Source organism: Lissotriton vulgaris, chromosome 3_1 (genome assembly GCF_964263255.1).
Source record: "Lissotriton vulgaris chromosome 3_1, aLisVul1.2, whole genome shotgun sequence".
NCBI lineage: Eukaryota > Metazoa > Chordata > Amphibia > Caudata > Salamandridae > Lissotriton > Lissotriton vulgaris.
The window spans coordinates 494,531,097-494,557,422 of NC_141689.1; positions in this window are offsets into that span (position 1 = coordinate 494,531,097).

A 26,326-nucleotide genomic window follows, 5' to 3' on the forward strand; every position below is an offset into this window, starting at 1 on the left:
CCCTTGTACATAGGAGGCAGCGTCAAATACAATGGGTGTTGCGGTGGAACGCCCACCACAACAACAACTGCACACCCCTTTCACGCTAAACATAGCGTGAAAGGGTGCCTTATGTACAAGGCTGCGTTAAGCCACGTTAAGTGGCTTAACGCTGCCTTGTACTTAACTCAAGACCCCTATCGCCACGCTAACGTCACAAAAAGTGAGGTTCCTGTGGCGATAGGGGCTTGTACATATGCCCCTTGGTTTTTTCAAATGTGGATGGTGCAGTGCGTGCAGATGGGCTACTGACAAAAAGAAAGAATTTTCTGGCCGAATGGACAGTCTTACAAAATAAATACTAACATCAACTGTCAGACCAACTATGTGTCTACGCAGTTGTATGCAAACGTCAACGTAGCTGCATTAAAATGTTGCATCCCCTGGTAGGGTCCATCCCCTCTAGCACTGCTTGGCCCCATGCTAGAGGGGATCAGCGGAAGCAACATTTTAGTTTATGAATACACTCTTTGATCAGAGAGTGAGACCCTTTTTCAGCACGCTACAAACTGAAATATTGAAACAATCTTTTGGCAAAAAATATTTGTGCGTGTTCGTTCACTTATTAACGTAGCTACATTGGCAGCACAATCAGATCTCTGAAAGACCGCATCTTAGAAAACACCAGGGCGGTTAAACAGGCTGACACCAGGTAGCCCATAGCCATGCACATATTGGAATGTCCTGCTCATGGTAGCCACAAAACGTTCTCCTTTTACGGCTTTGACACCATACCCAGAGACGTGAGAGGTGGCAATAGGGAACTAACGATGAGAAGGGAGGCGACTTGGATCATGCGATGAAGTGTGGAAATGAGCCTAAACACAGACCACGAATTACACTACTTTTTAGGGGACTAGCGTTTCACGGTCCCCACATGAGGCGTAACGTTACCAAGTTGAAACAGTATCTATTTACTCCTTATCACAATTCTCCATGTGGTCTTCTGACTTGTTTGTGATGTGATCTCTATCTTACTACTACTGTTCAGTTTGAACTGAAGTTTTGGGGCCTGCTTCCATACACTTACGTGCAAGCTTACCTAGGACTACACGTCCTAACATGTTTTTGATTTCCTCAGCCGAATAAGCGGTCATCTGAGGAGCTCATTTGTTCATTAACACTCTATCATGATCCGTATACCTGTTCTCCTATCCCTTAGAATTTAGGGATCCACAGTCACAACCTCTTTTCTTTACTCTGGAACCGGTATGCTTACTCTGGCACCAATGTACTTACTGTGTATGTTTAACTATTTTAACGTGACCCACAGGATTGTGTATGTAGATCCCGTGGGCACACAATATGTGTTATTTAGATTTATGATAACTACTATTCTGTACCGTTCTACTTAGACGATTGCAGCACCCACTGAACTCTGGAATCTCTTTCCCTTGACTCTCCTTTAATGTTGGTTTAGGATTCTACTACTAGAGACCCCCTTTTTATTGGATCCAAATAAAAAAAACATATTGTTTCAGGTAACTTATAGCCAGATGGATTCATTACCCTAGGAATTGTCACCCACGTTCCGTTTATTAAATATTTCTTCTTTACATTCCTAAACTTGCTGTGGACACACCATTACATGGGGGCATCAGCATGGTTTACCTTAAACAAACCTTTTTTTTGTATGCACACAGCGATAATCCAAATTACATTTTCAGATCCTTATTGCATGCACACCGCTACAATCGTTTTAATTTGACATGTTCTTTACTCCTTCTCGGGCCGCTTATATGCTCATCACTATCTCCGTTGATAAGCCGGGTGGAGATTAGATACTCCAAGATGGCCAACGGTATTTGTTTTACCTCTATGCATTAGCCCATCAAGCATAATGCTGTTCAATACCCCACGACCCTTGAGCTCTACATCAACACAACTTGGGGCTAATGAATTACCCACTTTTACCCTGTGTGTTCTCCTGCAGGACATTAGGTATCCAGCGTACACGCCGGAGGGAGCTCTGTTCATCACAGAGGTAAGCGCCCATAACTAACTGAATGCTCTCCTGCATTTGGCGATACAGTGCCAATTACGCTAGATTCGAGCATATGCGTCTGGGGGCATCTTTTTAAATACTCACCGCTGTGTCTGACTACCCACTTGTTCTGACGCACTTTCCTTTGTTCCTTTTTATTAGGCAAGGTCTTGTACGAACACCAGCAAGCATATGGCTGCCGGTTATTTTGTTTAACACAACCTGCATCGAGTGAGTGCAATGCACCATGGATTTTATTTATTCATGCCTGAAATAACTTGCACTACTACTAAATCCTCATTTAAGGTATGTAGGACCACATTACCACATTCTTAAAGTATATAGTATATAGAATTACAGGTACCACACATATAGCTGGCCACTCACTTGATCTGTTATTCACCAACATTGATTGTTTGGATTGTAAGACTCTACTAGCTCTCACATGGACAGATCATCATCTAATCCCTTTTTTTTAAAGACCTTTATTGTACATTTTCAGTATGACACAATATAGGGCCTACAACCTCCTGGGCCGGCCGCAATAGCAATTCAGTCTTGGTAGTATTATCAGGATAACACAGCCGTTTAGCCGATAACCCGGGGGTCCGGTGGCGAATGGGAGTATGCTGTACCATAATGCAGACGATACAAATATACGATATGGCTTAGGTCTAATCTAATCCCTTTTGATGTTCAGTCCTCTTATCCCCTGTCTAAAACTAGGAATAGCAGACTGTCAGGTGATACCTACAGACCATGGCATAAACTCACTGTTGAAGCCTTTCAGGAAGCTTTCCTCTGAGTTTGCCCAAAATAATCAAAAGGTCTCTGAGCTGTTGGAGTCTTTTAACTCTGCTCTAACTGCAGCAATGGATTTAACTGTCCCCCATAAAAACTACTGTTCTACCCATCACAGACCCTCAGCCCTCTGGTTCTCACCAGAGTTAAAAACAGAAAAATCAATATGCAAGAATCTAGAGCGGCGCTGGCGTAAAAGCAAAGGACCCCAAGATAAGGATTTGTACAAACAAGCGTTGTCCTGCTACCACCGTAACATTAAAACAGCCAGGCGTAGTTTTATTATCAATCAAATTGCCCGGGCAGGTAACTCATCTAAAGCTCTTTTTATTATAGTCCATGACTTTATTACTTCTCTGGCATGCTCCCAGTCTTTTTCTGACTCCCAGAATTTCTGCAATTCGTTGGCCAATTTCGTTCAGGATAGAATTTCCCATATTTATTCAAAATTTCACATTGTTCCCCATCAAGATTCAGGGATCTCTACCTTTCAGCCTCAGCAGTCAACAACTACTTCTCACACTCTCAATAGTTTTGATCCTTTTATAGTGCAAGAAATTCATAGCTCTTTGGTATCAGTGAAGTCTGGTCCCCGTTGGATACCTGTCCACCCAAAACAATGTCTCTGTTGGCCACTCTTTGTGCCCCAGGAATATTAGAGATTTTTAACTGTTCAATCAAAATGGGTACTATTCCGCCAGAGTGGAAGACGGCCTGAGTACGATTATATTCTAAAGAAACCTACATTTGACCAAAAATCGTTAAGTAACTATCGCCCTATATCCATATTGCCCCTTTTGGGTAAACAGCTTGAAGGTCTTATTAATAAGCAACTCAGTTCTTATCTTGACTTTATTCATGTCCTTGACCCCCACAATTTGGCTTCCACCCAGGTCATAGCACAGAGAAGGCGCTCTTGGCAGTAAGTGATTCTCTGCGCCTGGCAGTGGATGCAGGAAATCCAGTGATACTTATATTATTATACCTCTCCTCAGCCTTTAATACCATTTCCCCCATGAGGCTGATGGAAAGGCTACAAAAAATTGGCATTCAGGGCTTGGCACGAAAATGGCTCAAACATTTTCTGACTGACAGACATCAAACTGTCATCTTGGGTCCCTAAACTTCACGTAAAATAATCTTAGATAAGGGTGTGCCGCAGGGCTCATGTCTGAGCCCCACCTTGTTTAATATCTACATGGCTCCTTTGGCTGGGATCGAAGAGCACTTGGGCTTTGATATAATCTCATACGCAGACGATACCCAGTTTATGTTTATGCCGGGTCATGATCGGGTGGCGGAAAAAGAAAATTTCTTCTCAGGCATGTTAGCCATTTCAGACTGGATGAATGAGAACTATCTCCTGCTGAATGTAGATAAGACCGAGATCATGCAGTTTGGTAAAGCCTCATCAACTGGGTGCCACTCCTGTGCCCAATCAAGCAGTAAAGAATCTTGGGATAAAACTGGACTAGGCCTTAACTATGAGAGAACACATTCTGGCCACCACTAGCTCATGTTACCACAACCTATGTTAACTGCACAGAATTTTCCCTTACCTCCCTATTTCTGCCCGGAGAACTTTGGTTCAGACCATCGTAATAAGCAGACTGGATTATGGCAACGCCCTGCCGGCATACGTCAGTGAACCGCTGATCTCTAAACTTCAGGTTGTTGAAAATACGGCAGCCAGGCTTGTGCTTAACTGCCCTTCTGGCACTTCCTCTGTGCCTTTGCTGAAAGAACTACTCTAGTTTCTCCTGAAGAAACGCTCTTATTTTATAATCTGCTGTCTCACATATAATGCCTTGAAGGGCAAAGGCCAACTTCACATTCAGAATAGAATAAAAGAGTATGATCCCTGCCGCAATCTAAGATCTGGCTCAAAAGCCCTGTTGTGGGTCCCCCACATTTGTTTAATGCGCAGCGGTGGAAAGGCTTGTTCCTATCTCGCCCGTTTACTGGAACAAGCTTCCTCTTCATGTTCGTTCATGTCCAAAATACTGTAAATTTAGGAAACAACTTAAAGCCCACTTATTTTAATCACCCTCATCGACTCTTGTTTTTGCTCTGCAACAGCGCCGAGATGCCCTAGGGTGATTTGTGCGCTATATCAAGTCAAATTAACATAACATAACATATAGAATATGCCCCTGCCATTTATCCCTTGGGTGTATTCTTATATAATTAGGTCATGTTCCTTTATGTACCCATCCTTATGGACTCCTCATTGGGAAATACATCCTGGATACATGGATACATATACTGTGAATACGTGGGACTATTTCTGGACACAATATATGTGCAGTTTTAACTGTGTGTCTAACTTAGGACCCTATTGAATCCCATTAGGGACGGAAATACAACCGGATTTAAGGTTGGTTTCCAGGTCAGAATTGGTGACCTTAGCACAATAAACTTGCTCTTATAGGGCCTGTATACAGCATTATTTTACTTTATTTTCTACCTGTCTCTTTTCCCCTAGGATCTTCACATATGGAGTATAGGTATTTTGTTTTTTATGTCATACCTTCGGGTACCAGTCAACATTAAGAGGGTGTCATTTTGTTAAATTCACTTTAGCAAAGTCACTGTTGACTGTTTAGGTTCATATGTCACAACGAGACTCACGAGGAACAAGCATGCCTTAACCCCGGACCAGTTTATTTTATCTAGGAGTGTCATTATAATTTTTCTTAAAATACACTAGTTTGTCACTAAACAACGGAGGTGGCACATTTAAGACAGCATGGGTTTCCACAGGCTTGAGTAGGGAACATGAGCCGATCCTTCAAGGTTAGCCTGTCACAATGGGAAACTGACATTGGATGCTATTGTTGCACACCTTTAGTTCCCAAATCTGTACTATTGTTTGTTTCTTAGCCCTGAAGAAGTTGCTGCGCACAACCGTAAGCGCGATGAAACACGTGTTGGGTAAGGCTGTTGTGAATAAACTGAAGCGCATGTTCCAGCAAAGACTCAAGCTTTTGGCACACAGTTATTGATATCATTAATATACTGTTAGTGTGTGCAAAGGGCTGTTGTTCTGTTTTACCAGTGGATATCCACACGCTGGGGAGGAGGGTGGCTCTCCCTAACCTTATACACCGCAAGCCTCACTCAGTACTAAAGTACTTACCTGCATATTGCTTAGGAGCACCAACACCCTATAGAACCACCTACTAAGCAGTTTCATTTGAACAATCGCTGTATTAGGCTATTTTCTGAGCTAGGGAGTTTTGAGTTTCGCGCCTTACACAACCTCCCGGAGTAAGCCTTGGGCTACTCACACCGCTTATCGGGCAGTCAAGTGCTAACAGATGTATTTGGTGCTCAGCTTCCAGGGCCCGGAGGCTATCCCTCAGTTGCTGCCTTTCAGGAAAGCACTCAAAACCTGACTTTATGCTTTAAAGACAGATATTTTCAGGTGGATTTACCATTACGTAAATAATGCAGCCAATATGGATCACTGACATAATATCAAGGAGAAGAATATGGACCTGCCACAATTTCTAGGAAAAAATATCGAGTGACAGAATATCGGCTTCCTATCTACATCTAGGTAAGTACAACAATTTTGAATCCTAAATATTGTTGTTAATAATATAGTTTGCTGAAATATTTACTTTTTTAAATATCTTAAAAGTAATATAAAATTAATGCAATAATAAATATAATTGAGTAAAACATACTTAAAAATAATTAAAAAGATGCAAATTAATAAATAATAAATGTAATGAAAAAATGTATATTTAATTTTTGTATCAATATTAACTTAATAATATTACAAAATAATCAGTCTTTTTAATTATAAAATATAAAAAATAATTTACAATATAATTACATATATATATAAATAAGCCTATACTATAAATAAAAAAATAAATTATATATTATAAGTTAAAACATTAAAATAAATGTTTTAAAAAAACATTAATTTACACTACATTAAATATAACAATACTGAAAACGTTGCATAGCGTAGGGGATAAAATTACTATTCCCACTCCAGCTAGTGGTACAGTAGGGAAAGTGTTGGATAGCGGGTGGGTAAAAATTACTATTCCCACTCCAGCGAGTGCAACAGTAGGGAAAGTGTTGAATAGCAGGAGGTTAAAAATTACTATTCCCACTCCAGGACGTGCAACAGTAGGGAAAGTGTTGGATATCCGGTGGATAAAAATTACTATTTCCACTCCAGGAAATGCAACAGTAGGGAAAGTGTTGGATAGCAAAAGGGTAAAAATTACTATTCCCACTCTAGTGAGTGCAACAGTAGGGAAAGTGTTGGATAGCGGGTGGTTAAAAATTACTATCCCCACTCCAGCAAGTGCAACAGTAGGGAAAGTGTTGGATAACGGGTGGGTCAAAATTACTATTCCCACTCCAGGAAGTGCAACAGTAGGGAAAGTGTTGGATATCCGGTGGATAAAAATTACTATTTCCACTCCAGGGAGTGCAACAGTAGGGAAAGTGTTGGATAGCAAGAGGGTAAAAATTACTATTCCCACTCTAGTGAGTGCAACAGTAGGGAAAGTGTTGGATAGCGGGTGGGTAAAAATTACTATTCCCACTCCAGTGAGTGCAACAGTAGGGAATGTGTTGGATAGCAGAAGGATACAAATTATTATTCCTACTCCAGTGAGTGCAACATAGGGAAAGTGTTGGATAGCGGGTGGGTAAAAATTACTATTCCCACTCCAGTGAGTGCAACAGTAGGGAAAGTGTTGGATAGCGGGAGGGTAAAACTACTATTCCCACTCCAGCAAATGCAACAGTAGGAAAAATTAATTTACCTCCCACCATTTTCCGCATGAACGTCACCTACAATTTTATAAAATATTAATAAACATATTTAATTAACAATTAATTAACTAATAACAATTAATAAAATTAATAATCATCACATTTTATTAATTCACACAATTAACACATAAAATGACTTTTAATAAATATTACATAAAAATAATACAGTTCCATTAACATTTAACTTACTTCCCACCCTACTCCCCTATCAACCCTCAACCCACTCATAAAAAAGTACACAATGAATATATTCACGCCTTAATTATTAATTACTAATATCTAATTATTTAATAATTAATAAAATACCTTAACACAATTAACATAATTACCAATTAATTACTAATTGTTATTGACCAAATTATAATTAATAAATACATTAATTAACTTAATTAACAATATACATTATTAAATACTAAATTATTAATGATTAAAATCATTAATTAATTAATTTCAATTTAAGTACTTCCCACCCTATTCCCCTATAAACCCACAACACGCTACAGAATTAAATTACGCAAAAACAAATTAACATATTACTAATTAATTCTAAATAATTCTTAAGAAATATATTATAATTAAATTACTTCCCACACTATTTCCCTATAAACCCACAACCCGCTACAGAATTAAATTACGAAAGATTAATTAACATAAAATTCATACTTTAAAAAAATTCAAACACACATTACAAAATATATACATACTTTTAACACAAATACTAACATACAAAACACACAAACAAAATCGATATTATTAACAACAATATTTTGACAATCGATATTACTAACTTCAATATTGTTAAAATCGATATTTCTTACCTGCAGGTCGATATTCTTAACCACTATATTTTTGCAAGTCGATATCCTGTCCACTCGATATTAAAAACTCGATATTTTGTCCATTCGATATTTTTTATTCGATATTATAACTAGTTACCAGCCAATATACAATGTGACGCATCTAGGGATATGTGTTACGTTGTAAGCCCTGCTTCACATTATACCTGCGTCAGGTATAATGTATGCTGGGTGGGCGTTCCCACGCAGGAAAGCCTTGTAGAAATGATGCAGTGAAATCTACAAGATTTCATTGCTCCATTTCTAGGATGCCACTGCGTCAAAACCTTACGCCTATTTAAAGCGGATACAAGGAGTGACACAATACAATAAGTATGGGCCTCAACATGAATTGCTGTAGTTGCGTGGTGCTTGCGACACAACTCCAGCAATGCGTGACGTTTGAGCGAACAGATGCTGCAGAATTTCCGATGCATCTGTTAATCCTTGCGCCATGGTGCGTTGTATTGTAAATAAGGCGCACCCATGGTGGCGTGAGAGTATCACAGGCTGGCGCAGGAATACTGACGCATCTCTAAAGATGCATCAGATTCTTGTAAATCTTCCCCTAAATGTCTACATTTTTCACCTTTGCTGCGGTTTGTATGGAAGTTTGATGAACCAAGATTGATGAATACCACTTTTATTTAGTTGATCATTTGTGTGGCTTGGCACACAAAGATACTCAGTTTTACTTTGATTAAACTGAGCCTAAAAACTTTCATTGAAGATTAGATCTTTTTATAGGTATACTGTACCTATATATTGTACCTGTATATTGTATAATGTAAAGCTGACTGAATTGGCGAGCAGGGACCAACTTAAAGTTGGAAAATCAGTTGCATGTCGTATGAGTATTTAATTAAGTGGTTTAATTTATAGCACAGACATTACCCAAACGTGTTAAAGCTATTTACAATAGAACTGGCTTTATTATAAGAGATACAAAGTTACAAACAGGTGCTAGTTACAATAATTGTAAACAGCACAAACTGGCTTGTAAAACCATAAAGATACTTGCTTGTTACAAAAGCATGCCATACATACAGATTATAAGAGGAAGATAGGTGGTGAAGGCAGTTGCAGCAAGGTAAGTGGAGAATGAAGAAGTGTGTGAAGAATTCATCTATTGTATCAATGTTGCTGTGATAGGCAAAAGGTTCTACAATAGCCTATTTTGAAAGTACTGTGTTAGAAGGTGATTCTGACCATCTGAGCTACCCGGAGTTTTCGCTTTTTGAACACCTAATTGTTGAGCTTTTACTAAGGGAAAGACTCATTAGTTGGGACTCACCCACAGTGAACTCAGGATGAAAGAGACTGCAAGTGGATTTTACCGGTGTCCCACTGGTGAGACTAGGCCACTGAACTGTGCTGTAAGGGGCACTGGGCTGGTTGCATGCAGACACATGTGTACATGCATGTGCACAAGTGTAAGGGCTTCCTGGCTTGCGGAGCTCGGAGCAGTTACAAATTGAATGGTGTGGCAGGAATTATGCAGAGCTGTGTGGTGACATTGAATGTAGCGGGCTATACCGGCTATTAATGGCCCGCTCCCGTGTTATGGCCCGAGCCGAACGCTTTACTGGCCCGTAGAAGCAGGGAGCACTCCATTGTCTTCAATGGAGCTCCCAATATTCCAATGTTCTAATAGGCTTTATACAATGGGAAGAAACATGTAAGGGAAAGTCAGTGTGCTTTACTGTTTGCACTGAAAGACCACGTCATTATTCCCTTATGAAGATGGGGACCATTTGGGATGGTTTCGCTTCCCTAGGGCCTACAAATTCCAGACATGCAATATAGTCCACTGTAACTTAAGTTAGAAGAAATATTCTGCAGAGTCCAAAGTCATATCTGTACTGCTTTTGGGTCATCCAGAAATGTCATAGTCCTCTGAGTCAGCTCATAAAAAAAAAGAGAGCCTGGCAGGGCTGACCCTGCCAGGCTGGACTAATGACCTTCCTCCCCAAGGTGTAGCATCAGAGGCCTAGCCCTTTATGACAAGCATTCCAAGGGCAAAGGCCTCCTCTCCAAGAAGAGAAGATGGGTGGAGCTACAGGTTAATCCATCAGCAACTGTCACCTGGTGCCAGGCACCAAGCTGCTCTGGAGAGAAGGCAAGAAAGGGGGGAAGGGGCTTTTCAGACACCTTGTGGCATGAGACCCCTGAACGGCACCATTTTGTACAAACCCAAAGGCCTGGGCCGGAAGGAGGGAGCAGGGGCAGAGAGGTGATGTGTCGCTGTTTGATAGGGCAAACAGACTTTCTGCCAGTCTCATCCGAATTTTTTAAAAAGAGTTTGCACAGGAAGAGGAGATCTCTCTGGGGTGTGGTCTGCTGAGAACGAGACTGGCACCCATGGAGCCTGGCACCATGGGCAGTTCGAAGGAAGAATCTCCAGACTGGCCAAGGACCCTGACTTCCACCACAAGGGAAGACCAGGACCAGGGAGCGGATGACTGGGCCTCTGGGCAAGGAGATGAGAGGTCCAGGAAGAGAAAGGTTGGCGCAAGGAGCCAGTGAAGACCGCTCCCTGCTGAATTCACCCTCCTGGAGACCAAGAGGGTGAAGGAAAGTGGTCCCAGTGGCTGGGGAGTGCCACCAGAGGCAAGAAGAGGCAAAGTGGTGCAGATCGGTACCCTGGGGGCAGAGATATGCTCCCCAGAAGGTAGGTGAGCTTTAACCTCCACTGGGAGCGATGATGAAGCACGTGGGGCTCTGCCGCCAGTCTTAGATGCTCCCCCGGGGTGGGTCAGGTCCCTGGGGCTGCCCCGAGAAGAAGTAAAGTCGGGGAGAGCCGTTGCACTCCCCGTGAAGAGGCCCCACAGTAGGGCCAGGAGCTCAACCTTGCCCCCGTCAACACTGGGAGCTGAGGAGCGCTGTTGCGGCCCCCACAAAGATTTCCTGGGGCCCGGGATCCCAACTCCTGGCCCCGCGCCACCGAAGCTAAGTCAGGCAGTGCCATTGCGCTCCCTGTGAAGAGGGCCCAGGGGCCCGGACCCCATCCCCGGGCCCGACATGAGGGCTGAGAAAGTCAAGCAGAGGAGCACGGTTGCGCTCCCCGTGAAGTGGCCCAGGGGCCCGGGACCCCATCTCCAGGCCCCGACGTGAGCAAGGAGGAGGGGTGAGTGCTATTGCATTCCCATGTGGCAACGAGAGAGTGCTGTTGCACTCCTCTGAAGACCCGCAAGGAAGGAGGCCGCCTCCATGTCTGCCTGCCGGAGCTGGACTCTGAAATGGATCTCCGTCAGGGAGTGGGGAGCCGGCAGGAGACACCGGGGGTGGGCTCCCAAGGTGGCTATCCAACGCTTGGGAAAGGAGGAGTTGTGAGGGGCCTGGGTGGGACCTGGACCCCGAATAGAAGACGGAGCAGCCGGGGGCGGGCTCCTCGAGCTGCATAACTCACCTAGGGGTCCAGGTGGGACTGGGTCCCCCACCGAGAAATGATGCGACGCGAGGCCGGCAGCGGAGCAGCGCGGCTCTCCCCGAAGCAGTGGGGGAGTCGCTGCTATAATATGCAAGGAAAAGCAAATCGCCCCATAATGCCTTGCAGGGCTGGACCGGCCTACAAGGAAAAGCGGATAGTCCTCGACGTGTGGTGGCCCCAGGAGTACGGAGTCACCACCAGATATATGCCAAGGTGCAGGGGGAGCTGCAGGAGAAACACAGTCTCCCCCAGCATAACAAGGTAAAGTCCCCCCACACCCCCCTCAGTCTCTGGGGACTTCAAAGGAATAACTCATCCAGTGCTCAGCCCACAGTCAGAGCATCCTGGGGCTGTAACTTTGGTCTACAGATTGGGGTGCATTAAGGACTGCTTCAAAGTAAGGAGGGCTGTGCTGGGGATGTATGGAGAATGGCATCCCCTGGAGGTGAAGAGGTGGGACTGAATGTACCTGTGTAAGGTGATACCATAAGCCAAACTCTCAAAAAAGCTGACAGGGCTGAGCCTATCTCCAATGTTGGAAGTAATGAAAGCCAAAATTGGCCCCATGTTGTCATATGGCATTGAAATTTCCCGGGACAAACTGAGCGCAATATTGAATCAACACGTAACTAAGATCCATAAAAGAGTCTTTCACATGCCAAAATCGGCTTCTGCTGCACAGATACGAATAGAACTGGGCCTTTTAAATTACGAAATCATAAGGGCCGTGCTTATTTAAAATTGTGCCATAAGTTAAGGCAGGCTGGAGCTGAGTCCCTGGAGTCATTGTTGTGGTCAGAATTACCCTTAATAACCCAGGTGGGTCCTATAGTCAGTTCTTCCATGAATGTGTACAGCAATTATCTGCAAGTGAGCTCTGGAATCTTAACCCTAGTAACGTACAGGCACATGCATCAAGCAATTTTGGATTCGCAACCGGTGCGAATTGCAAAATTCGGCCGTTTGCGATTCCAAAATCCCTTTTTGGGATGCATCATTTATTTCTCATGTATCGCAATTTAAGAATTCGCAATTTTTTGCGATTTCTCAAATTGCGATAGCATTTAAGGAATCGCAAATTTTGCGATTCCTTAAATGCTATGCATGATTAATTTAAATTTGTGAATTCGTAATTTTGAATGGAAAAATTACCATGTAGTAAACCTGCAGGTTAATTTCCGAAAAGTTTCAAAAATTCAAATAAATGCATTTTTGAAACTTACATGTTACACACACACATGCCCTTGGGACATGTGTGTGAGTAAAATGTACTTACATGACATTCCAGGGGTGCAGGGGGGGTCCAGAGGACCCCCCCCCCCTGCACCCTTGCAATTGCATTCTCATTTTGCGATTCCTTAATTGCGAATTCGCAAAATGAGAATGCCTTCCCATTGATTCCTATGGGCCTCTAGGCCCATAGGAATCAATGTAAAGCGTTTCCTTATTTGCGATTCGCAATTAAGGAATTGCAAATAAGGAACATTAAGAAATCACTAAAACTTTTGCGATTTCTTGATGCATAGGAATTTACGATTCCTAAATTGCCATTCCTTAATTTTCGCAATTTAGGAATCGCAAATTCCTACAATGATGCATGTGGCTGATAGTCTTTAAAACAAGTATTAAGAAGCGTATCCATATGTGGTCTCATAATACCAACAAAGTTCTTTTTGCCAAACGCAAGCATGCATGGGCAGTAATTAACTCTTACCAGCTGGCTTCTCTTCCATCATACCCTCCCTGCACATATCCCATATACTTAAAATTGGGTTTATGGCACTTTGATTGGGGGTGTGACATTTTTTGAAACATTTACCTCTTTGGCGTCGCATATCAGATGAGCAACAGTCCAAGGATTGAGGGGATTTGGTGGAGTCCTTGGAGCATGTTGTATGCCTCTGAACTGCATAGTTTGCCCAGCGCAGACTAAAACTGAGGCCAGAGTGGAACAGATTGGGAGTACAGTCCTATAGGCAGGCAATTATTGCGGCATTGAACCCAGAGAACACTGCTTTAAATATAAGCATCACAATTAATATTCACTGTGCATATCGCAAATTTTACCAGCAACTTGCAGGACCAGTAACAATCTTGAGGAAGTGCACAGGTGACTTTGTATAAAACCTGTGTTCTCTGCCCCTGCAACACTATGGAATGTGATCCAGACGACTTGATACTGACTCTAGACAACTGATAGCTGCTTCACTGAACTGTTCTTATCATTTGGGTCTCTATGCAACTCAGTGTCTTACTTCTAATGTTTAGCAGCAACATTCAGTTTCTTTTTCTTTTATTAATTGTTTTTAATGATAGTCTGCTGCCATGTGGTTTTAAAATACGCAGTTCTATCATATTTTGGTCATTTTAAATTCTCAGTTTTGTATACGTATGGTATGTATGTTCTGCTGTTATGATTATATTTTTAATCAAATAAAGTTCCTTTCTACCATGAGCCAAGTGGGGTTATGTTGCCAGATATTCCTGCTAGGGTGTCTGGCTGTATATGATTAATCCTGTGATTTTAACTGTGATGCCTTTTAGGGGCTTTAATTTCAAATGCATTACAACTGTTATCAGCTATGCTGAGTACCTCATTTAAGATGCGTCACCGGTGCTGTTGCCGGTCTCTGGGGGCAAACGAGTGGACTACACCGTCAAGGAGCCAGTGGGGGGCAGCACTTGACACCTCGCCCCTCCCCCTGTGTTGCGGAGCCTTAAAAACTTCTCGGTCCTCCCGCTTCGCGGGAGACGCTTCGCCGGTGCTGTTGCCGGTCTCTGGGGGCAAACGAGCGGACTACACCGTCCAGCAGCCAGTGGGGGCAATTCTTGACACCTGGCCTCTCCTCCTGTGTTGCGGAGCCTTAAAGACCTCTCGCGCCTCCCGCTTCGTGGGAGACTTGTCGCCGGTGCTGTTGCCCGTCTCTGGGGGCAATCGAGCGGACTACACCGTCCAGGAGCCAGGGGGGGGCAGCGCTTGACACCTTGCCCCTCCCCCTTTGTTGCGGAGCCTTAAAGACCTATTGCGCCTACAGCTTCACGGGAGAAGCATCACCGGTGCTGTTGCCGGTCTCTGGGGGCAAACGAGTGGACTACACCGTCCAGGAGCCAGTGGGGGCAGCGTTTGACACCTCACCCCTCCCCCTGTGTTGCGGAGCCTTAAAGACCTCTCGCGCCTCCCGCTTCGCGGGAGACGCGTCACCGGTGCTGTTGCCGGTCTCTGGGGGCAAACGAGCGGACTACACCGTCCAGGAGCTAGTGGGGGCAGCGCTTGACACCTCGCCCCTCCCCCTGTGTTGCGGAGCCTTAAAGACCTCTCGCGCCTCCCGCTTCGCGGGAGACGCGGCACGATGCTGTTGCCGATCTCTGGGGGCAAACGAGCGGACTACACCGTACAGGAGCCAGCGCTTGACACCTTGCCCCCCCCCCTGTGTTGCGGAGCCTTAAAGACCTCTTGCGCCTCCCACTTCGTGGAAGACGCTTCGCCGGGGCTGTTGCCGGTCTCTGGGGGCAAACGAGCAGACTACACCGTCCAGCAGCCAGTGGGGGCAATTCTTGACACCTCGCCTCTCCTCCTGTGTTGCGGAGCCTTAAAGACCTCTTGCGCCTCCCGCTTCGTGGGAGACTTGTCGCCGGTGCTGTTGCCCTTCTCTGGGGGCAAACGAGCGGACTACACCGTCCAGGAGCCAGGGGGGGGGCAGCGCTTGACACCTCGCCTCTCCCCCTGTGTTGCGGAGCCGTAAAGACCTATTGCGCCTACAGCTTCACAGGAGAAGCGTCACCGGTGCTGTTGCCGGTCTCTGGAGGCAAACGAGCGGACTACACCGTCCAGGAGCCATTGGGGCAGCGCTTGACACCTCACCCCTCCCCCTGTGTTGCGGAGCCTTAAAGACCTCGCGCCTCCCGCTTCGCGGGAGACGCATCACCGGTGCTGTTGCCGGTCTCTGGGGGCAAACGAGCGGACTACACCGTCCACGAGCTAGTGGGGGCAGCGCTTGACACCTCGCCCCTCCCCCTGTGTTGTGGAGCCTTAAAGACCTCTCACGCCTCCCGCTTCGTGGGAGACGCGGCACGATGCGGTTGCCGATCTCTGGGGGCAAACGAGCGGACTACACCGTACAGGAGCCAGCGCTTGACACCTTGCCCCCCCCCTGTGTTGCGGAGCCTTAAAGACCTTTTGCGCCTCCCGCTTCGCGGGAGACACGTCACCGGTACTGTTGCCGGTCTCTGGGGGCAAACAAGCGGACTACACTGTCCAGGAGCTAGTGGGGGCAGCGCTTGACACCTCGCCCTTCCCCCTGTGTTGCGGAGCCTTTGAACCCCTTCATAGCGGAAGCACTTAAGCACCTGCCACCTCCCCCGGCGCGGGACGAGAGCGGGCAGGCGCCGGGCTAAGCCCGGGCAAAGGGCGGGCTGTCTGTGGCCGTCCGGGGCAAGCCAAGGTAGGGCAGGGCCCGGATCCCTGGCGGTTTCCTACTAGCGGCGTTCCTAAGAACCGCGGTAAGAACACAACCTGAGGTGGACTCAAAAGCGGTCTCCCAAATTCTTTGAGTTATGTAAAGACTCTTTTTAATAAATACTTTCTGTTGTATTGTATTGCAATTGGCTTAATATCCATATTTTAATCCATAATTTTTACCTTAACGAGTATTGTTCAACAAATTGTGTATAGTGAATTGTCAGTAATGGATAAACGTAAGAGTACCACGGGTACTTTAGATGCCTACCTGTTAAGAGCTGAATCCCTAATTAATCAAGAAATCCACCTAGCAGAGCGCAGATTTTCTCTTGACCCATCGCAACCCTCTCCGTCTAGAAATGAGGATTTTAATAGTCCCTCACAACTGCACAACACACCCTCCTTAATATTCTCCTCACCGGATACAGATACCCTACTAAAATCACCCGATCTACGCGGCAGGGAGGCTTCTATCACCAATGCATGTTTGAAAGGCCCCCAGACCCGAGGGCAAACCAATAAAACGAAAGGCCACGAAGTGGGTACAAAGCAGAAGGGAGGCAAGCTGGCCAAAGAGGGAAAAGTGACGACCAGGGCTGGGAAAAGAACAACAGGAACCCAATTAGCAGAAACTCAATCTAATTCTGTAGCCCAGGTAGGCGCTCCTAATGAGAAGCCTGGAGTAATCTCACAAAATCTGGAGAAACAAATGGAAGGCCTCATAAAAAAAATCTTAGAACAAAAAATTGGTGAGATGACTACCCTCCTATCTTCCCTCTTCGAAGAAAAAGTTACCTTTATAGAGAATAAGCTGACACTAATGAAAGGGATGTCGATGCAATTAGAGCTCGAATAGAAACTCCCAATATGAGCCCCAGTGGCACTAACATCGAAACATTGGCCAGGAACTACCCCAACCATCCGAGAAAAGAGGTCCAGTCTGCGATCCCTAAGGTACCCCATCAAGTGAATCAATCGCTCACAAAAGAAGACATCCCACTGAAGGCAATCGGTAGCAGGGAGAACATGAGTAACCATGGGCAAAAAATGGCGAACCCCACTCCGGTTAGTAGTACGTCCCAACCAAACACTGATTGTCTAAACTTGCCGCCCGCATCCTGTCCCTATGTCCTGGCCTTAATAGGCGTTCCACCGCTAAAGCAAGGAGTGACAGAGTCCTGGCTGTCCCTTAGGAACAAAGTGGTGGACTGGTTAGCAAAATACAAACATTTCCATCCCAGGAACACAAACCAAATTCTTATGGTGCGTAGAGTAGGCTGGGAAGGCACATCACAAAAAACCACTCAGGGTGATTGTATCATCATCAATTTTAACTCTCCGAAATTGGTTCGCTCATTATTAGTCTACAAGGAGGAAACCGCCCGAATCCCTACAGCAATCCAGTCTGTTCCACTTGGCTTCTTTTATAGGCCGGCTTCCAATTCTATTTTGAAACCACATGGTTCCATTCTAACGCAAAACGGATTTGACCTTCTGTCAGTACTAGAGGAGGTAGACTGACAATCAATCTTGCTGATAAGACCTACCAACCTGAAGTGTGAAAGAGCTACTGACTACCGGACCCTAGGCTGTCATTCTTCTTTAGATCCTTCACTTCTAGCAAAACCACTGACTCAGTCTTACAATCTTGCCTTGACCAATGAAGAACAGGTCCAGGAAATTGTTCCACCAAACTACGATCAGAGGAGTGTTCAATCAAAATCTAAAATAACAAACCCCATAGAGCTAACTAAGGTTTCTACTACAGCTAGCAGCATAAACAGAGAAAGAGGATCTTCAAACTCACCTCTCCTTGCTGTTGACAACAAAAGAGGGGCATCGACTAGCATAATGTTTTGGAATATCGCCGGTCTCCGCTCTAAGATCAATCACAAGGGATGGCTGACATTTGTGCGGTGTCATGACATCCTGTGTTTCCAGGAGACATGGGCGTTATCACCAAACCATTTAAATGGATATAAGACTTTTTTTCCCCGGCACTTACTTCACCTTCGGGGCGAGAAAAACGTGGTTTGAAAATTTATATTTCAAAAATAATGAAGGGCAAATAATTAATGTCCCTAAAAAAACGGGAAAACTATCAGATCCTTTCAGTCACTTTGAATAAACCAAAACACATGGGGCTCGATTCCGATCCGGTAAAATACGCTCCGAATCGTCGTACGGAGCAATTTTCCCCGTACGAATCGTACCCGTACACGTCCCCGTACGTACGACGAAGTACGATCCATACCAGGAGCCAAAGACCGTACGAGTCGTACAGGACTCCGTACGACTAAAATATCCGTACGAGTCTCACTCGGAACCCGCTGTACGTGACATCGCTACGGGTCGCGGCAGGTTTTTACGACCCAGCAAGTACGATTCGTGTTGGGTACGCAACGTACAAGCCTTTTTTTTACGGGAGCTGGAAACAGCCGTAAACGCATAGTTCGCGCTGAAACAAGTACAGAACGCCCCCCCCGGGGAGGCCGCGTACCCCACATGATCGCCGGGGTACGGCGCGTATCCCTGCGATCATGTGGGGTACGCGCCGTACACCCAGCGTACATGGGGTACGCACCGTACCCCATGTACGGTGGGTGTACGGTGCGCACCCCATGTACGCTGGGTGTACGGCGCGTACCCCACATGATCGCAGGGGTACGGCGCGTACCCCGGCGATCATGTGGGGTACGCGGCGTACGGTGTGTATGTGATTGAGCGCTTTTCCGTACTGATCGCCCTTACCTGACGCGAACCGTACGAATAGCGTCCTGATCACCCGGTCCGGATCGTACTCGCCGGGTCGTACGGTGTGTTTACGATTCGTACGGAAACGGGTCCGGATACGAATCGTACGGGGGATTTTTTTTACCGGATCGGAATCGAGCCCATAGTGATCGTTAATTTCTACAATAACTTACAGGGTTCTAAAATAGTGGAGACCTTAAAGGAAATACTGGACTTCCTTTCGGAATACAAAAACAAAACCCGCGAGAAAAAACCCATAATTATTTGGGGTGGCGACTTTAACCTCGCATTGTGCGAGAGAAATAACACCATTACGTGTGGCACACAAGAAAATAGGTAACTAGACATAATATCGACTCCACAATATCGAATGGACAAAATATCGAGTTAAAAAAATCGACAATAATAAAATATCGATAAAAAAAATATCGTTGGTCAAAATATCGAATAAAATAATGATAAAAAAATATCGAGTACAAAAATATCGACTCAAAAAAATCGACAAGACAAAATATCGATAAATAGTCAAAGTAAAAAATATCGATAATATGTAGAAAAAAGGTAAAAAATAAATATATTATTATTAGTAATATAAATTGTAGTTAATGTTTAGGAGCGGGATGTTGGGTTTATAGGGGATAAGGGTGGGGAGTAATTTAATAATAATTAATTAATTAATATATGTTTGTAAATATTTTTAATTAGTAATTAATTGGTAATTAATTAATATTCATTAGTTAAAGAAATAATATAATTTTGTACATATTTTTTATTAGTAATTAATTGGTAATTAATTAATATTAATTAGTTAATTACATTAATTAGAGTAATTTTTTAATATATATAATTTTTTGATATTGTTAATTAATTGGGAAAAATATTATTAATTATTAAATAAAATTAATTACAGCTAATGTGCTAATATATTTACTTTATTGTTATTGTTAATTAATAATTAATTGGTAATTAAATAATATTAATTAATTTTGGGTAAAGGAGTATTTTTAGAGTTCAGGGTCAGTTTGGGGTTTTTGGGTAAAGGGGTATTTTTAGGGTTCAGGGTCAGTTTTCAGTTCTTGGGTAAAGGGGTATTTTTAGGGTTCAGGGTCAGTTTTCAGTTTTTGGGTAAAGGGGTATTTTTATGGGTTCAGGGTCAGTTTTCAGTTTTTGGGTAAAGGTATTTTTAGGGTTCTGGGTCAGTTTTCAGTTCTTGGGTAAAGGGGTATTTTTAGGGTTCAGGGTCAGTTTTCAGTTTTTGGGTAAAGGGGTATTTTTAGGGTTCAGGGTCAGTTTTCAGTTTTTGGGTCAAGGGGTATTTTTAGGGTTTAGGGTCAGTTTTCAGTTTTTGGATAAAGGGGTATTTTTAGGGTTCAGGGTCAGTTTTCAGTTTTTGGGTAAAGGGGTATTTTTAGGGTTCAGGGTCAGTTTTCAGTTTTTGGGTAAAGGGGTATTTTTAGGGTTCTGGGTCAGTTTTCAGTTTTTGGGTAAAGGGGTATTTTTAGGGCTCAGGGTCAGTTTTCAGTTTTTGGGTAAAGGGGTATTTTTAGGGTTCAAGGTCAGTTTTCAGTTTTTGGGTAAAGGGGTATTTTTTGGGTTCAGGGTCAGTTTTCAGGTTTTTTTTTGCTAGACTGGAGTTGGAATAGTAATTATTAATTGGTTAGTGTCCAGCACCTTCCCTGATATTAGCTAGACTGGAGTTGGAAAAGTAATTAATCATTGGTCAGTGTCCAGCATCTTCCCTGATATTAGCTTGACTGGAGTAGGAATAGTAAATAATTATTGGTCAGTGTCCAGCACCTTCCATGATATTAGCTTGACTGGAGTAGCAATAGTAAATATTAATTGGTCAGTGTCCAGCACATTTGCATATAATTGTACATTACTGTGTTATTATATCACAAAATAATGCAAAATGGATGTTTTCACAAAACTTTATGAAACATTTTTTATTTTTTTATGTGTACTACAATACAATCACAATCAAAAATAACATAACATTATTTTGAAATGTAGTATTCGCAGAATAACACATTATCATTTATGTACATGTTGTAAATTATCACACAAAATTATTTAACAACATTTCTTCTGTGAATAAAATTTTTTTTCATCATTAACTTTGAGTAACAAGTATTTATATTGAATTAAATAAAAAACAGTTTTTTTCAGCTTCTTCCATTTATATTTAATAATGTTAATATTATATATTAATATTATTAAATAGATATTTTTTAAATTTACATTTTTATAAAGTAACATGACAATTATTATATTTGCTCAAGATATGGAAATACAAAATAAGACATTTTTTGGTACATATTTCAGACAATGTTGTTTTTAAATGAAACATATAAATATATTATGTTGTAAACTTTATAACAGTATAGGGGAAGAATATGTTTAATAATAATATCTGGTAGTGCAAAAGATTATTTATGCAATTATATACTTTTATAATACTTAGACATTATTATAAAACATTTTGTAATAATTAATAAAAATAATAATATATTTATTATTATTATTATTAATTAATAAACATAATCATTTATCTCTTATTTTCAGAAAAACATACATTCAGACAAATGAAAATACATTATTTCAGGGCATTTTTTATATATTAAATGGTTATAATTTTTATATCAATAACAATAAATAAGTTATATTATTTATTATTATTAATTATTACCATAAACAATTATAATGTTTAGTTAAAAACAAACACAAAGTTATTCCAATAAATGTACACAATAAGAAATTATTTACATATATTATTTCAAGTGTTACATCATTTTTTAATATTATTAATATATAATAATTACTATATATTAATTAATATTAAATATATTTATATTTGTTAAACAGTTTAAATTATAATGAGTCTAGTGTAATAATTTGTTAAAATAACAATGTGTATGTATTCTATTTTTTTACTATAACATTGTATTTTCTATGATACCTTTTCAAAAATGGTTTAAGGGGACTACTTTACCGCGTAAGGTTATTGCGCTTCATTCAGGACTGGAGAAGCTCGCGGTTGGGAGTTGCTTCGCGTGGAGAGAGGTAAGGTTAATTTTACATACTATTTATAACTGAGTGGTAATGTTTGAGGGTATATTCGAACTGTGTAGTGTTTTTGTGTGTAGGTATGAATTGTTTATGTAGCGTTTAGGTGAAATGTCGTCGTTATAGATGCGTCGTGTATGTTTTAGTTCTAGTGTTATTTTAAGTGTTAGGAAATGTCTTCTTACATGGTTAATGTTAATTGTGAGTGTATTTACAAATGTTATGGGCTATTTGTGGGTGGGTTTCGTTATGTATGTTTTTTTACAGATTCCGGTTCCTCGCATGAAAACTACATGGAAGGAAGCGTGTTTTTTTCCGGAGAAACTAATATATGACTTATTATGGTTATATTTTGACATGTATCTCCTATTTTTCCTGTTTGCCAGGAGCGGATTTAAAACATTTTAAACATTTTTTGGGTTTTTTGAGGGTTTCGTCTTGGATTGATACATTGATATGCGTGACCGTTTTTTAAAAGTTGTGTGTATATCACTTTAAATACTAAAGTGTCCACACTACTGTTTTCGGGTTTTCCTGGAGCGTTTATTGCATTTTTACTTAATTTTCGGGTTTTTGACGGTTTCCCATATTGGAATTGTCCTACATTGGAATGGATTGTATGGATTGTATTTTGCTTGATTACGTCTTTTTCATCTACAAAAATTTTAAGTATTTAAAGTACTTTTTTTATTGGGTGGGAAATGTCGATCTTTATGTAATGTGTATGTGTGATGTAATTTTAAATATTGCATATTTGTTCAGAAATAATGTCCCAAATTTTGATAAGTTTGTTAAACAAATATGTATTATTTATAATTGTTTAGAAATGTTTATGATTTTTATATTTACCATTATTGTAAGAAGACATTAGTATATTTTGTAGACATTTTTATAGTAGGCTTTTAGCTATTATTGACAGGTATTCTAATCCTCTAGTTGTAGGATATAGTGTGACTTGACTTTGCAGTAGTCGGAACATTTGTTTAGTTTGTTTAGTTAGTTTTGGACCAATTTGGGTCACAGATTGTTCCATTCTTAGTTCTTGATAGCTTTGTTCTTTTTTCAAAGCTTTTAGTAGGTTATGGAATGTGGGTTTGGCTCTGCTTGTGGTAGCTTGGAAAGCATTATGCCACCCTTCTACACTGTTGTTTGTTTTAGCCTCTTGGTTTAAAGTACTAAGATAGACATTCCACCAAGGGATTTGGAATTTGGGTTGGCGTCGATGTCCAGATCTGTGCAACCTTCCCACCCAAGTATCTTCGAAATAGTCCAGTAATGGGGTTAGTTTATCTTCATTCCTCTTGTAATATGTGCTGTCAATTAATAAATTGTAGTGTTCCGCTACATCGGTAACAGGAACGTAGGCCAGTGCGATCAATTTTTTAATTTGACAGGCAAAGGTGCTATCTGTTGTTACGTTACGTTACGTTACGTTACGTTACGTTACGTTAAAAATATTTGTAACGCGCACTATCACCGTAGGTTTCTTGGCGCTCAATGACAAATAGCGTGATCCAGAGTGAGAGGGTTTATTCATATGCGGATTGAAAGAGCAGAGTTTTCAACAATCTGCGGAAACAGTCATAATTTTGGCAGAGACGGAGGGAGAGTGGTATTGAGTTCCAGGTGGTAGGAGCCAGAACAGAGAAACTCAGGCCACCATGCTTTTTCCTTTTAAATTTAGGAACGACGAGGAGATTTTGGGAAGCTGAGCGAAGGGCTCTAGAAGGGAGGTGACGGGATAGGACCGAAGAGATAAACGCAGGGGCTGCATCCGAGAGGGCCTTATAGGTAGTGCATGCCAATTTGAAGGTGCAGCGTTTAGAGACAGGGAGCCAATGTAGACTACGGAGGAGAGGAGTGACGTGCTGGTGTTTAGGCTGGCGGAAGATCAGGCGGGCGGCCTGATTTTGCACCAGCTGTAGTCGGTGGAGGTGACATGCAGGGATTCCTGCATACAGAGTGTTGGCATAGTCGAGCCTAGAGGTGATCAGCGCAATAACAACTTGGATCAGGGCTTCTTTGGTGAGAAACCTGCTGATCTTGCGGATCCGCCTGAGATGGAAAAAACAGGCCGAGGTGACCGCGTTGATTTGCGGTCTCATGGATAGATCTTCTGAAATGATCACCCCCAGGCTTTTGACTGATCTCACGGGAGTGGGTGCTGTCCCCAGGGATGTCGGCCAGAAGGTGGAGTTCCACGGATGATTGGGGCCTCCTACCAAGACGAGCTCAGTTTTGGTAGGGTTCAGCTTTAAGTGGCTGTGGTACATCCACTCCGCGATGGTCAGCATGGTGGACTGGAAATTCAGACGGGAGGAAGGGAGGGAGTCGATAGGAAAGATTAACTGGAGATCATCCGCATAGTTGAAAATCTTGACTGGGGAATTGTGAAGGGAGGCTAACAAGGGTTGAAGGTACAAATTAAAAAGAAGAGGGGAGAGTGCAGAGCCCTGAGGTACACCACAGGGGAGGGAGGTGAAGGGTGCGGAGAAGGTGGAAAGGTGAACGGACTGCGAGCGCTGGTGAAGGAAAGATCTGAGCCAGTCAAGGGCTAATCCCTGAATGCCGGCGTTATGGACACGGTCGATCAAGATGGTATGATCGACCGTGTCGAACGCCGCCGAGAGATCCAGTAGGACGAGGGCTTGAGGGATGTTTTTGTCAGCGCCCTTCCTAAGGCTGTCCATGACTGCTACAATGACCGCCTCGGTGGAGTGGAGGGGTCTGAATCCCGCTTGTTGAGGGTCTAAGAAGGACGATTTCTCTATAAAAGAGCTCAGGCAGCGGGTGACGTGAGTCTCCAAGATCTTTTGAGTATAGAATACTTAAAGTTGATTTCTGGAGATGTCTCCATATGCTCTGATTGAAATGGTAGTAGCAACCCTGGATTGCTGTGTGGGGAAATGTTTTCAAAATGCTATTAATCATAGCTAATTCGAAATCAATAATTATTTTTTGTGGAAAATAATTATTGATTTCATTTTTGAGAACATTTAATATTTCTGTATGAGTGTTTTGCTGTTTGTTTGGTAGCAAACAGTAAATGAAAGGGATGTTATAGTTATGGTATAAACCGTGGATGGAATATAGTTGAAAAAAAGGTTTTGGGCATGGTTTAAATGTTCCATCCATCATCCATTGGGGACACTGTTGGATTTTTCTTAAATTACTTGCAGTTGCAAACATTATGATTCTGTTTGTACTGCTTTCATTGTCAAAAAGGATAAATTTGTCTTTATTGTGTGTGATGCACATTTCTGGTGAAATAATAATTTCCTCAAAAGTAGTAGGGTTGGGTTGTGGTAGTGAGTCTTTTAGTGCGTGCAATTGTGCGTTTAAGGGAGTTAATAGAGGGTAGTTGACCTGAAGCATGGGCTGGGACTTTTAACAGTTCTTCTTTAAGTATTTGTGTTGTTGGTTTATCACTTTGTGTGCTAGCAGTTTTTATACTTTCTAAAGCATCTCTAATTTCAATTTCTGTGACATTGGGGGGATGATTGTGTTCCCTGGTAAATAACACATTAGTTTCCTCAGTAGTAGCCCTCCCATAACATTTGTAGGAGTAATATTTGGTACATTTCCTGAAAACTTTTCTACCACTTTGTCTTTCCTGATTATAGACATAACCCATATAACATAACAGTAATTTATTTTTCTGGGACATAACAAATTCTGCACCTTCTGTCATTTTGTTTTACTTGTTCTAGGAAAGAGTAGAAAGAAACAAAATCAAAAAACATATATTTCCTTTGTGGTGCAAACATAATTAATGATTTATTTATACTTACAGTTACTAAAAGTAGTAATCACAAATGCAGAACTGTATTTTGAAGGATTTTCTTGTATGTATTTCTTTATTTACTGTTGGTATGAAAATATAGAAATGCTAAGTTAATGTTTACACATAACAAACGTTTTTCCTAGGAAAATGCAGTTTTCTATTTTGCTTAGTAGTACATTTGATGTACACATTATATATACTTACTTGTTTAAATAGTTGAGTTGTAGTATTTGGTGGAGTACATCAAGGTAGTAAAGTTCAGATCTGTAGAGAAGATAGAATAAATAAATTTAAATTATTATAAATAATATTTGGAACCGTTGGGAAATGGGAAATATTTAAAAGTATACTAACTTCTAAATAAGTA